This window comes from Neovison vison, chromosome 9 (genome assembly GCF_020171115.1).
Source record: "Neovison vison isolate M4711 chromosome 9, ASM_NN_V1, whole genome shotgun sequence".
Lineage (NCBI taxonomy): Eukaryota > Metazoa > Chordata > Mammalia > Carnivora > Mustelidae > Neogale > Neogale vison.
The window spans coordinates 81944576-81958127 of NC_058099.1; the positions used below are offsets into that span (position 1 = coordinate 81944576).

The following is a 13552-nucleotide window of genomic DNA, read 5'->3' on the forward strand; positions in this document are numbered from 1 at the left end:
TGTGCCACTTGGAAGTTCAAAAAGGGACATGATACACTCTACTTGGTCACATTGCTTTACATTATGAAAAGTCTTAGCAACTTGTCATGCTAGGGAAGGATGGGGATGGAGAAGAGATGATAGACTCAAGAATCTTAAGATACTAGACATGGGGACATGTATTGATGGATTGTGTGTTGCTGATAAGAGAGTGGGCAGTTGGGGTGCCTGGGTGGTTCAACTGGTTAAGCATCTGATCCCGGGGTCCTGGGATTGAGCCCCACGTGGGGACTCCCTGTTCAGTGGGGAGCCTGCTTCTCCCTCTCCCTCTGCTCCTCCTCCCACTTGTGCTTTCTCTCATTCTCTCTCTCAAATAAGTAAAAAATAAAATAGAGTCCACCTAGCTACTAGTTTGCGATGGCGGCAGCCGTGGTGGTGTCTCGCAGTCTGCGGAGCCTGCTGATACGACGAGTGATGGCTCCCACCCACCCAGGTCTCAGCCTTAGCCTTCGCCCCATGAGCTCCATTGCTCAAGATGTGGCCTCCACAGCAGCCCCTAGAGATGCGCCAGACCACAACTATGAGTCCCTTCGGGTGACAGCTGCTCAGAAACACATCCTGCATGTGCAGCTAAACCGGCCTGAGAAGAGGAATGCCATGAACAAAGCCTTCTGGAGAGAGATGGTGGAGTGCTTCAACAAGATAGCACAAGACCCCGACTGTCGGGCTGTGGTGATCTCTGGTGCAGGAAAATTGTTCACTGCAGATATCGACCTTATGGACATGGCTTCGGAAATCCTGCAGCCCCAAGGAGATGATGCAGCCCTCACCAGCTGGTACCTCCGTAGCCTCATCAGCAAATACCAAGAGACCTTCAGTGCATCGAGAAGTGCCCAAAGCCCGTGATTGCCGCCATCCATGGGGCCTGCGTTGGTGCAGGCGTGGATCTCATCACTGCTTGTGACATCCGGTACTGTGCCCAGGATGCTTTCTTCCAGGTGAAGGAGGTGGACATAGGTTTGGCGGCTGACGTGGGAACGCTGCAGAGACTGCCCAAAGTCATCGGAAACAAGAGCCTAGTCAACGAGCTGGCCTTCACTTGCCGCAAGATGATGGCTGATGAGGCCCTGGGCAGTGGGCTGGTCAGCCGGGTGTTCCCAGACAAGGTGCAGATGCTTGATGCGGCCTTCACCCTGGCGGCCGAGATTTCCACCAAGAGCCCCGTGGCGGTACAGAGCACCAAGATCAACCTGGTCTACTCCCGCAACCATTCGGTGGCCGAGGGCCTCAATTACGCGGCCACCTGGAATATGAGCATGCTGCAAACCCAGGACATCGTTAAGTCTGTCCAGGCTGCAGTGGAGAAGCAGGAACTGAAGAACGTCACCTTCTCCAAGCTCTGAGAGCCACCGAGGCCTAGGGTCTGGCTGCCTCCCACCTGATGCCCATTTCCTCATCCCCAGAGAAGGAGAGTTAGTAAAGATGGTCGCCTAGTGCCTTCTCCCTTGATCTCCCAGTTTCTAACCTAACTCTGATTTCCTTATGCCAGGGCCTTATCTTCACCCGAACAATAAAGCAACTTAACAATAAAAAAAAAAAAAAAAAGTAAAAAATAAAATAAAATAGAGTGGGCAGAGTCTCAGGTGCTTCCTAGGTTCAGTGGGTGGAGCATGCAACAATATGAAATACCTGTAGAACATTCAAGAATGTTCTAGAAAAACTAATAGCTGGTTCTATAAACAGACTACCAAGTTCAACAGGAGATTTGGGTTAGAATATACATCTTGTCATAAATCAGTGACTCTCGAGCATTTTAATGTGAGAATAGTCAGAGCTGCTTGTTTAAAATGCAGGTCCCAAGGCCCGTCCTTGGAAACCGTGATGAAATCAGAAACAGGTGAGCACAGGAATTTGTCATTTGAAAAAGCTTAAGTGATTTTGCTGAAGCTGGCCCTTGTACACAGGTTAGTAAAAACCGTTGTAAAAACTTCAAATTAATAGCCCAGATGAAAAGGACTCCCTACTACATAACACTGATAATGCAATAAAATTCATCAACTCCATGAATAGTAAATCAATTGAGTCTAGCTCCCTCAAATCATCACAAGTCAATTAACTGCCTGTCCACCCCATCATTTTACACCAGTATTTATGACTTATTTTGCTACTGTTTTAGAAATAAACAATAGTTTATAGGTATATCACATGGTACCTTTTTAGCAGAACAGATAAAGAACAAATAAAGATCATGGTGTATAATCTTTTTTTTTTCCAATTTATTTATTTTCAGAAAAACAGTATTCATTATTTTTTCACCACACCCAGTGCTCCATGCAAGCCGTGCCCTCTATAATACCCACCACCTGGTACCCCAACCTCCACCCCCCCCCCCGCCACTTCAAACCCCTCAGACTGTTTTTCAGAGTCCATAGTCTCTCATGGTTCACCTCCCCTTCCAATTCACCCAAATTCCCTACTCTCTAACGCCCCTTGTCCTCCATGCTATTTGTTATGCTCCACAAATAAGTGAAACCATATGATAATTGACTTTCTCTGCTTGACTTATTTCACTCAGCATAATCTCTTCCAGTCCCGTCCATGTTGCTACAAAAGTTGGGTATTCATCCTTTCTGATGGAGGCATAATACTCCATAGTGTATATGGACCACATCTTCCTTATCCATTCATCCGTTGAAGGGCATCTTGGTTCTTCCCATAGTTTGGCGACTGTGGCCATTGCTGCTATAAACATTGGGGTACAGATGGCCCTTCTTTTCACGACATCTGTATCTTTGGGGTAAATACCCAGGAGTGCAATTGCAGGGTCGTAGGGAAGCTCTATTTTTAATTTCTTGAGGAATCTCCACACTGTTCTCCAAAGAGGCTGCACCAACTTGCATTCCCACCAACAGTGTAAGAGGGTTCCCCTTTCTCCACATCCTCTCCAACACATGTTGTTTCCTGTTTTGTTAATTTTGGCCATTCTAACTGGTGTAAGGTGATATCTCAATGTGGTTTTAATTTGAATCTCCCTGAGGGCTAATGATGATGAGCATTTTTTCATGTGTCTGATAGCCATTTGTATGTCTTGATTGGAGAAGTGTCTGTTCATATCTTCTGCCCATTTTTTGATGTGTTTGTCTGTTTCGTGTGGGTTGAGTTTGAGGAGTTCATTATAGATCCTGGATATCAACCTTTTGTCTGTACTGTCATTTGCAAATATCTTCTCCCATTCCGTGGGTTGCCTCTTTGTTTTTTTGACTGTTTCCTTTGCTGTGCAGAAGCTTTTGATTTTGATGAAGTCCCAGAAGTTTATTTTCGCTTTTGTCTCCTTTGCCTTTGGAGACGTATCTTGAAAGAAGTTGCTGTGGCTGATATCAAAGAGATTACTGCCTATGTTCTCCTCTAAGATTCTGATGGATTCCTGTCTCACGTTGAGGTCTTTTATCCATTTTGAGTTGATCTTTGTGTACGGTGTAAGAGAATGGTCGAGTTTCATTCTTCTACATATAGCTGTCCAGTTTTCCCAGCACCATTTATTGAAGAGACTGTCTTTTTTCCACTGTATATTTTTTCCTGTCTTGTCAAAGATTAATTGACCATAGAGTTGAGGGTCCATATCAGGGCTCTCTACTCTGTTCCACTGGTCTATGTGTCTGTTTTTATGCCAGTACCATGCTGTCTTGGTGATCACAGCTTTGTAATAAAGCTTGAAATCATGTAAGGTGATGCCGCCAGCTTTATTTTTGTTTTTCAACATTTCCTTAGCGATTCGGGGTCTCTTCTGATTCCATACAAATTTTAGGATTATTTGCTCCAGCTCTTTGAAGAATGCCGGTGGAATTTTGATCGGAATGGCATTAAAAGTATAGATTGCTCTAGGCAGTATAGACATTTTAACAATGTTTATTCTTCCGATCCAAGAGCATGGAATGGTCTTCCATCTTTTTGAGTCTTCTTCAATTTCTTTCATGAGTGTTCTATAGTTCCTCAAGTACAGATCCTTTACCTCTTTAGTTAGGTTTATTCCAAGGTATCTTATGGTTCTTGGTGCTATAGTAAATGGAATCGATTCTCTAATTTCCCTTTCTGTATTTTCATTGTTAGTGTATAAGAAAGCCACTGATTTCTGCACATTGACTTTGTATCCTGCCATGTTGCTGAATTGCTGTATGAGTTCTAGTAGTTTGGGGGTGGAGTCTTTTGGGTTTTCCATATAAAGAATCATGTCATCTGCGAAGAGAGAGAGTTTGACTTCTTCATTACCAATTTGGATACCTTTTATTTCTCTCTGTTGTCTGATTGCTGTTGCTAGGACTTCTAATACTATGTTGAACAAGAGTGGTGAAAGTGGGCATCCTTGTCTTGTTCCTGATCTCAATGGGAAGGCTGCAAGCTTTTTCCCATTGAGGATGATATTTGCTGTGGGTCTTTCATAGATAGATTTGATGAGGTTCAGGAATGTTCCCTTTATCCCTATACTTTGAAGCGTTTTAATCAGGAACGGATGTTGGATTTTGTCAAATGCTTTTTATGCATCAATTGAGAGGATCATGTGGTTCTTCTCTCTTCTCATATTAATTTGTGTATCACATTGATTGATTTGCGAATGTTGAACCATCCTAGTAGCCCAGGGATGAATCCCACCTGATCATGGTGGATAATCTTTTTAATGTGCTGTTGGATCCTGTTGGCTAGGATCTTGTTGAGAATCTTAGCATCCATATTCATCAGTGATATTGGTCTGAAATTCTCCTTTTTGGTAGGGTCCTTGCCTGGTTTAGGGATCAGGGTAATGCTGGCTTCATAGAAAGAGTCTGGAAGTTTTCCTTCTGCTTCAATTTTTTGAAACAGCTTCAGGAGAATAGGTGTTATTTCTTCTTTGAAGGTTTGGTAGAATTCCCCAGGGAATCCGTCAGGTCCTGGGCTCTTGTTTTTTGGGAGGTTTTTGATCACTGATTCAATCTCGTTATTAGATATCGGTCTATTCAGGTTGTCGATTTCTTCCTGGTTCAATTTTGGTAGTTTATATTTTTCCAGGAATGCATCCATTTCATCTAGGTTGCTAAGCTTATTGGCATATAACTGTTCGTAATAACTTCTGATGATTGTTTCTACTTCCTTGGCGTTAGTTGTGATCTCTCCCTTTTCATTCATAATTTTATGAATTTGGGATTTCTCTCTTTTCTTTCGGATTAGTGTAGCCAGTGGCTTATCGATCTTATTGATTCTTTCAAAAAACCAGCTTCTAGTCAAAAAAACAAAGAGGCAACCCACGGAATGGGAGAAGATATTTGCAAATGACAGTACAGACAAAAGGTTGATATCCAGGATCTATAATGAACTCCTCAAACTCAACCCACACGAAACAGACAAACACATCAAAAAATGGGCAGAAGATATGAACAGACACTTCTCCAATCAAGACATACAAATGGCTATCAGACACATGAAAAAATGCTCATCATCATTAGCCCTCAGGGAGATTCAAATTAAAACCACATTGAGATATCACCTTACACCAGTTAGAATGGCCAAAATTAACAAAACAGGAAACAACATGTGTTGGAGAGGATGTGGAGAAAGGGGAACCCTCTTACACTGTTGGTGGGAATGCAAGTTGGTGCAGCCTCTTTGGAGAACAGTGTGGAGATTCCTCAAGAAATTAAAAATAGAGCTTCCCTACGACCCTGCAATTGCACTCCTGGGTATTTACCCCAAAGATACAGATGTCGTGAAAAGAAGGGCCATCTGTACCCCAATGTTTATAGCAGCAATGGCCACAGTCGCCAAACTATGGGAAGAACCAAGATGCCCTTCAACGGATGAATGGATAAGGAAGATGTGGTCCATATACACTATGGAGTATTATGCCTCCATCAGAAAGGATGAATACCCAACTTTTGTAGCAACATGGACGGGACTGGAAGAGATTATGTTGAGTGAAATAAGTCAAGCAGAGAAAGTCAATTATCGTATGGTTTCACTTATTTGTGGAGCATAACAAATAGCATGGAGGACAAGGGGCGTTAGAGAGTAGGGAATTTGGGTGAATTGGAAGGGGAGGTGAACCATGAGAGACTATGGACTCTGAAAAACAGTCTGAGGGGTTTGAAGTGGCGGGGGGGGGTGGGAGGTTGGGGTACCAGGTGGTGGGTATTATAGAGGGCACGGCTTGCATGGAGCACTGGGTGTGGTGAAAAAATAATGAATACTGTTTTTCTGAAAATAAATAAATTGAAAAAAAAATAAAGGTCACATTTCTACCTTTGATAAAAAAAAGAAAAGAACAAATAAAGAGTTACATTATTCATATTATTCACAAGGTAAATATTTGTACACTTTAAACAAGGTCAAAGAGCAAATTACTGCAAGTTCAGGAAACCAGTACAGTCACCTGACTTTGATGTAGACAGAAAAAAGCTAATCTTACAAAAATATATTGGAAGGAGTGACAATAGCATTTGGGGGAGTTTGGGGAGGATTTGAGGATTTCAGGGACAGTGACTTAAAAGGATGTGCAAGATTGGAAGTAAGAATGTTGATATTTTAGCTTTTTTATGTGATGCTATAAATTCTTCGCAGGAAGAATTTGAATTGCCTATAAATAAGATAACTTACGCCTTCTCATTTCCCTTTGCAAATATCTGTAATGTCTCCATGATGAGACATCCCAAAGAGACGAGTATTGCCAGTGACAGGAATTTGATACATGGTCTTTATTTTCTCAGACACCTGTTAAAATTATCAATAGATCAATTCCTTTACCGTAGATTCAGAAAAATAATATTAAGTAGCAGGCTTTGTAAGCTGCTGGAAACCTCTCTATTTATTATTTATGTTCTACCTGGGAAATGTGTTTTTTTGTCCCAAGAAATTGTGGTGCTGGAGTTTGTCTTTGAATCAAAAAAAAAAAAAAAAAAAAAAAAAATATATATATATATATATATATATATATATATATATATAGTCACAGTGTTGGAGGAGGAGTCTGAAAATGTATGTCAAAAAGTTATTTACATATTCTCCAAAGCAACTGCCTAGCAAAGGAGCAAAGAAGATATTTTATTTTTTCAGGGGGAGGGGATAAACAGGAGGCTTTATGTATTGAATATCAAACTGACCTAAGATACATGTATAGTACTCTTAAGAAGTTCAAAAGGGTTCCTTCTGTTTATATAAATAAGGCCAGAACTTACAGAAAATACAAACTATCCATTCATTATTTGAATGGTCTCCCCCCCCCAAAAGAGAACTGTATCTGGTTATTGCCTCATCGGTTAAAATAGAATAGAGAGAAATTGAAGCTGAATTCAATGAATACTGAAGTTGGTATATAATTTCCATGAAGCAAACTTCATGGGAACTTTAAAGTTTAGATTTGAGAAGGAACAACTAACAAGCAGTTCTCCCCAAGTTGAATTTAGGGAGATAAATGAGGCCTACTGATTATATTATCAATTTTCAATCTGTATAAAAGGAGATGGAACAAATAGAGAAGAGGGTCCAGAATATGCATGCAGAACAATCTACTGACAAAATGATTATTAGATATACAATTATTTTTTCAAGGGGTGTTTTTAAAAACATGATAAAACCATCATATTATCCATAATTAAAGACTGAAGAGAACTATTTTAGGGGCGGGAAAAAAACTTGATGATCTCCCCATATTCTTTCTAGACTTAAAATTTTTGATTATTTACAGCAGCTTTTATGTGTAGTGAAGTCTAAGAAACCTTAGACTCCATCCCTATAACAAGCTAAATGCCCTTCTCTCGTCATCAGCATGCTCTTTAAATTGTCTTGCTTTATTCACCATGCATGTGCACAAGGGGGTGCATCGATTCTCCCTTCAGAGAATCCCTCTTGTCTGGCCCCCTCTCCTAGCCCTCCACATCATCAGCATTGCTTCCCCTCCTCCACAGACCACTTGCAGCTGGCAATGCCATCAACATTCTTCCCATCAGTGGACAATGAAATATTGAATGAGCTTGAAGGTCTTCCTTCCTTTCCTCCCACCATCGCATAGATCATCAGAGACCAGGTCAGTTGTTCCTTCCTCATGTGCCTTGAATTACTTGCCATTTTCTCTGTATCCAAGGAGAACTCCTGTTCTTCTAATATGGACACTTGTTGAATTGCTATTTAATATGTTATAACTCAAATCTCATTAAGGTAAGTATCACTGGAACTCACTGGATAGCCACAAACAATGGCCTATTTATTTCAAGTCATGTATGATAGTAATAAAAATAAAAGTCACAGAAATTTCCCAATAATTTCACAGTGGAAAAAGATTTGCTCAAAGTCAGATGTCTTAGACCTGGGTCTTGTTTCTGCCTCAAACCAGTTTTGTGACTTTGGACCTTAGTGTAATTATCTGTAGAATGACTTGTTAATAAGCTTCAAGGACCCGTTGTCTCTTAAAGTGTGGGATCCTCTGATAAAGGTCCTAGAAATCGGATCCATTAATTACTGAGATTTTCTTTTCTGGCTTTTCTTTCCATAGCCGCGTCCCTTATCTTATGGGCCCACTGCCTTCCAGTACCAACAATTTTGGTCAAGTGTCCATGTTACGGCTTTTCTTCAGCTTACTTTGGTTTTCTTTTAAGCTTTGGGTTTTTTGTTTGTTGTGGTTGTTGTTGTTTTGTTTTGTTTTTTACAGACAGAGATCACAAGCAGGCAGAGGGGCAGGCAGAGAGAGAGTGGGAAGCAGGCTCCCCGCTGAGCAGAGAACCCGATGCGGGGCTCGATCCCAGGACCCTGAGATCATGACCTGAGCCAAAGGCAGAGGCTTAGCCCACTGAGACACCTAGGTGCCCTAGTTTTCTTATTGTATTATATTTATCTTCTATTTTATCCTCCCAGCCTGTGCATACTCATACTAGATTTGGGGTCCTCATAACATCTTGCACAGTTGTCTATCACAATATTTGTCACAGGATGCAGGGACCATATCTTATTCATAGCTAAATGTTTAGTGCCTGGCTTACCACTAGAAACAGAGAGTTGGCTTGCTAATTTCTCATTGAAGGAAACCAATAATACCCTATACAATCAGGAGAAATAGGTACAATTTCTGAGACTTGTCACTTCCCCCTTCTTTTTGCATGTTTGTTATAATCAGAACTATTAAATAAACCATAAAATAATATGACTTCTGGTTTTTCAGACTTTTGGTTGAGATAGTAATGAAAGATCTAAATTTTATTGGCAGATTATATTACATTATGAGAAAAAAAAATAGGGTTTCAGAAAAAATTCTGAGAGTTGAGTCTATTGTTTTGTTTGGAGCTATTATTTTTATAATTTTGATAAAAAGAATCATGGACTTCTAGAGTTTGAAAGAACCCTCGGAAGTCTTGTAGTGTAAGGATATTACCTATGCTGGGTTATTGCAGAACACTTAAATGACAAGATTTGAGAGGTGTTCTGAGAAAAAGTTAAAATGATTTAAAAATAAAGTTCTATGAGCAAAAATGTTTGAGAAATGGTGGTTTGTTGTTGTTTTTTTTAAATCAACTTTGTTGCCCTTAGGACCTTCTCAGTGCCTACAACATGATAATATTCTTACTGGATTTCTAAGACTACACAAGGGATATTAAAAGCGGTTCCTGAAATTTTTTAAGTACAGAAACCTTTTGTAATGAAATGTATGTTAGTATCTTTCAGAAGATTTTCCTGAAGAACAAGGTGATTGATTCTGACACCCAGAAGACTGTGGCTTATATATAAACACATATAAATAGTTAGTATGGATAGTATTAGAACCCAGAACACTTAGATCCCCTGTTCTATCTGCTTCCCATAATATCATAATAACAATTTATACTACTACCCAATATTTTATACTTCAGGGAAGAGCACAACTCCCCTACTAAAAATGCTCAATAACCATAGTCATTTCTATATATGATATTATAAAAATTCAGACTCATTTCTAGTGTTAGTACTCCTACCTGAAAAAGCCAAAGAGATACTCAACTGAAAAGTTCTGAAGATTTTTGACAGATGAATTATAGTATGGATAAAAAACATAAAAATACTCTAAGGAATATTTTATACACATATATCATACATGTGTGACTACACACGTGTATATACATATGCCTGTCTCTCTCTCTCTCTCTCTCTCTCTCTCTATATATATATATATATATATATAATATATCTGAGTTATGTCTCTACCCATTTCTATTTAAAACAGGTATAAATCCTTGATTTTTTAATAAATAAAATATATCAATTAAAATCGTCAATTATAGAAGCAAATAATTCTATGGTACTTTCTAATCTTTCACATTTTACCACTTTTCACTGTGCAGAATAAACCAATTAACTTACAGTTCTAAAAAAAGTTCTTTGAAGACAAGTAAAATATCAGACCAAACTTCAAGTTCAACCATGTCATGTGTCATCTTACTTTTCTAAACTTGAATATGTATCAAATTTCCAAAAATAAATATTTACAAAATGGAACCACAATGGCTTATCACCAGGAATTTAAAAAGACATAAAACTAAATTCCTTGTTATAATGGCAAAATGCTTAAAAGCCAATATCAATGAGCATGGAAAACATTTTCCACACTTCAAGAGAAATGGCAAAGAATTTGGCTACAAAGATTACTCTGTTCCTCTACGGCTGCAGAAATCTTGCAAAAGTCAAGTCAGATACCCCCTTAGCCTTTGACTCCACTGTTTATGGAAGACGGTACACAGATACTGCTGGTAACGCCTGCACATCTAGCTAAAGAAAACAAAAGATAAGGAAGAGAGACTCATGGAATCCTAGACCTGGTAGGAAATGTAGAAAGAACATTTGATGTTTCAAAAATAATACTCTCCAATAAGGTAAGAGTACCAAGGTCCAGTGAGATACGTTTGGGCAAATATTTGATTGAGAAAGACTATACACATTTATGGCTCTGGAATCTGGCTAGACATAATGCATTATACTGACTAAAAATCCAAGTCAGTTGGATTCATCCAAATAGAGTGGGGTGGGGTTGGAGGTAGTTGGAAGAATTCTTTCCAAGAAAAGCAACAGCAAATGTCAGCATCTCTCATATATTCATTCATCTAATAAACACTAGTTAAAAAGCTTATAGTAAACAAATATTTACTGAGAAAACTGTATGTACCAGACAATATCTAGGTGTTGGAGATTCAATAGAGTAAACACGCAAGGTCCCCACTCTAAAGGAGCTTACATGCTACCAGGAGAGATATTCCATAACCAATCTCAGGTAATGGGAAATGCTCTGAAAATAAGAGAGGGTGATGTCCTAGGTAGTTGGAAAAAGATGTTTTCATCAGATCTGACAACTGAATTCCATAAGAATCCACACATAAAGGGATTTGGAGGGAAAATATTCCAGGCAAAGGGGATGGCAGATGTAAAAGATTTAAAGCAGGGGCATGAGGTGTTGGAGATGCAGGAAGGAGGATGGAGTCATAATGAGCAGCAGCGAGGGATGTGCTGGATGAAGTGGGGGTGATAGGTGGGGTCAGTTCATGCAGGGCATAAGCAGTATGAGTTTATTCTATGTGTGACAAAAAGATAGTGGATGATTTGATGCAGAAGAGCGGCATGTTCAGATTCACCTTCTTAAAAAAAACACTTTGGCTCCTCTATAGGGAATTGACTGCAGGCAACAAGAGGAGTAGGAAAACCCGTCAGGAAGACAGTGGACTAATTCATTTGAAATGACAGTTTAGAGATTTAGATTAAGGGGTTAATCATAAAAATACCAAGAAGAAGATAGATTCTGGTTTTATTTTAAAGATCGAATGGCCTACTATGCTTGTGAGTAAAGGAGTATGTGGTGAATAAAAGGAGTATGTGGAGAAAAATAAGAAATGAATCCTAGATACTTGGCCTTGAACCACTGAGTAGGTGAGGGTGAGAAGGAGCCTTTACAGACACAAGATGGCCCAGAAGAGACACATGTGCTTGTGCAAATGTCTGTGTGTGTGCACACACACGTGTGTGTTTGAGTGGGGACAGAATGTTTGTCAAGTGATTTTTTTTAAATACATTAAATTTAAGTCGCTGACCAACTCTTAAAAGAAGATGTCCACAGGGGGCCTGGGTGGTTCAGTGGGTTAAAACCTCTGCCTTCAGCTCATGTCATGATCCCAGGGTCCTGGGATCGAGCCCCACATCGGGCTCTCTGCTCAGCATGGAGCCTGCTTCCTCCTCTCTCCCTGCCTGCCTCTCTTCTCTACCTACTTGTGGTCTTTGTCTGTCAAATAAATAAATAAATAAAATCTTAAAAAAAAAGAAGAAGATGTCCAGTGCTACTTAGATCTAGGATGCTGGAGTCATGAGGGAAGTCTGGTTTGAAGACACAAATTTGAAAGGTATTAGCACAGAGATAGGTATTTAAAGCCATAGCCCTAAAAGCAGTCACCCAAGGAAACAGTAAAGGCCAGAGGGCTCCATTCCAAGCCCTAGACTCCAAAGCCTTTGAGCAGTCACAAAGATGAGGAGAAACCCATACAGAAAGCAAAAGAAAAAGAGCTCTGTGTGCCCATCCATGGCCATGAATGGAAAATGTGGCCAGTCAACAGAAAGTGGGTTTCCCCTCAGCAATGTTGACAGCACTGGTTTCTGCTTTACCTGTGCAGTTCTCCAGGTCTTCTTGAGAGAAAACCAGAGTGGAGTGAAACTAGAATATTCCACTGCCCTGAAATAAAGAGGATGCCATGAAAGGAAATCCATGGACCCATGAGAACTAGAGGAGACTAGCTAGACACAGCCTCATGTCTACATGGAGAAAAACACCCAAAGCAGTTGCCCTCTGTAAGTAAAGGAGGAGAGAGGGAAGGAGGGAGAAGACGAACAGGGCAGAGCCTTCTCCCTAGACTGTCCTTTTCAATGGCATTGGTCCTCTTCCCCACCCTGCCTTCCTTTGTGTTTTCCCTTCAGCTGATCACTTCAGACACAGAAAGCCATAGGAAGGACCCGAGACAAACATTTTCATGTGACCTGTTGTTGTGTTATTTTTTTTCTTAAGTTTTCATATTTTTTGGACCCATTTTCCAATAACAGAGTAGCAACGCTTTCAAAGTTCAGAAGCGTTGGGAAAAGGGTTAAGGAGATTAGGCCTCACAGTGAGCAGTTGATTTCTGTATTTTGAGTTTTCAATACACACATCTGCTACTTCTCAACCTATTAGACTGCATACAGTCCAACTAAGATGTGAATTAACTCACAAATATTCGAACAAGGAGGTATGGTTTATTCCTGTTCTCAGCTATGACATTTGAGGGAGATTGTATGATTAGAATCTTAGGATTGTACAGTTGCCAGATTAATTCTCTACAACTGTTTCTTGAGGTAAAGGTTTATGGAAATAATCTATTAGCTCGGACTGCCTCCTCTTCCTTTCAAGTTCTTTGGCAACCTGTCATGAATATTTATGTTTGTTACTACCACTTAATTCTGTATCCTTATACCATTTATCGCTCTGCAGCAACCCTTTTCAAAGTCCCAGGGCAGCCCCTTCTTACTAAATTCACCTGAAAGAACTGTAATTCTTTGGGCAACAGAGATATTTTTCTTA

General features: G+C 39.9%; 1 pseudogene; it reads left to right on the forward strand.

The window, feature by feature from the left end:
* Positions 1-378: 378 nt before the first annotated feature.
* Positions 379-1584, forward strand: LOC122916968 (annotated as a pseudogene).
* Positions 1585-13552: the final 11968 nt, after the last annotated feature.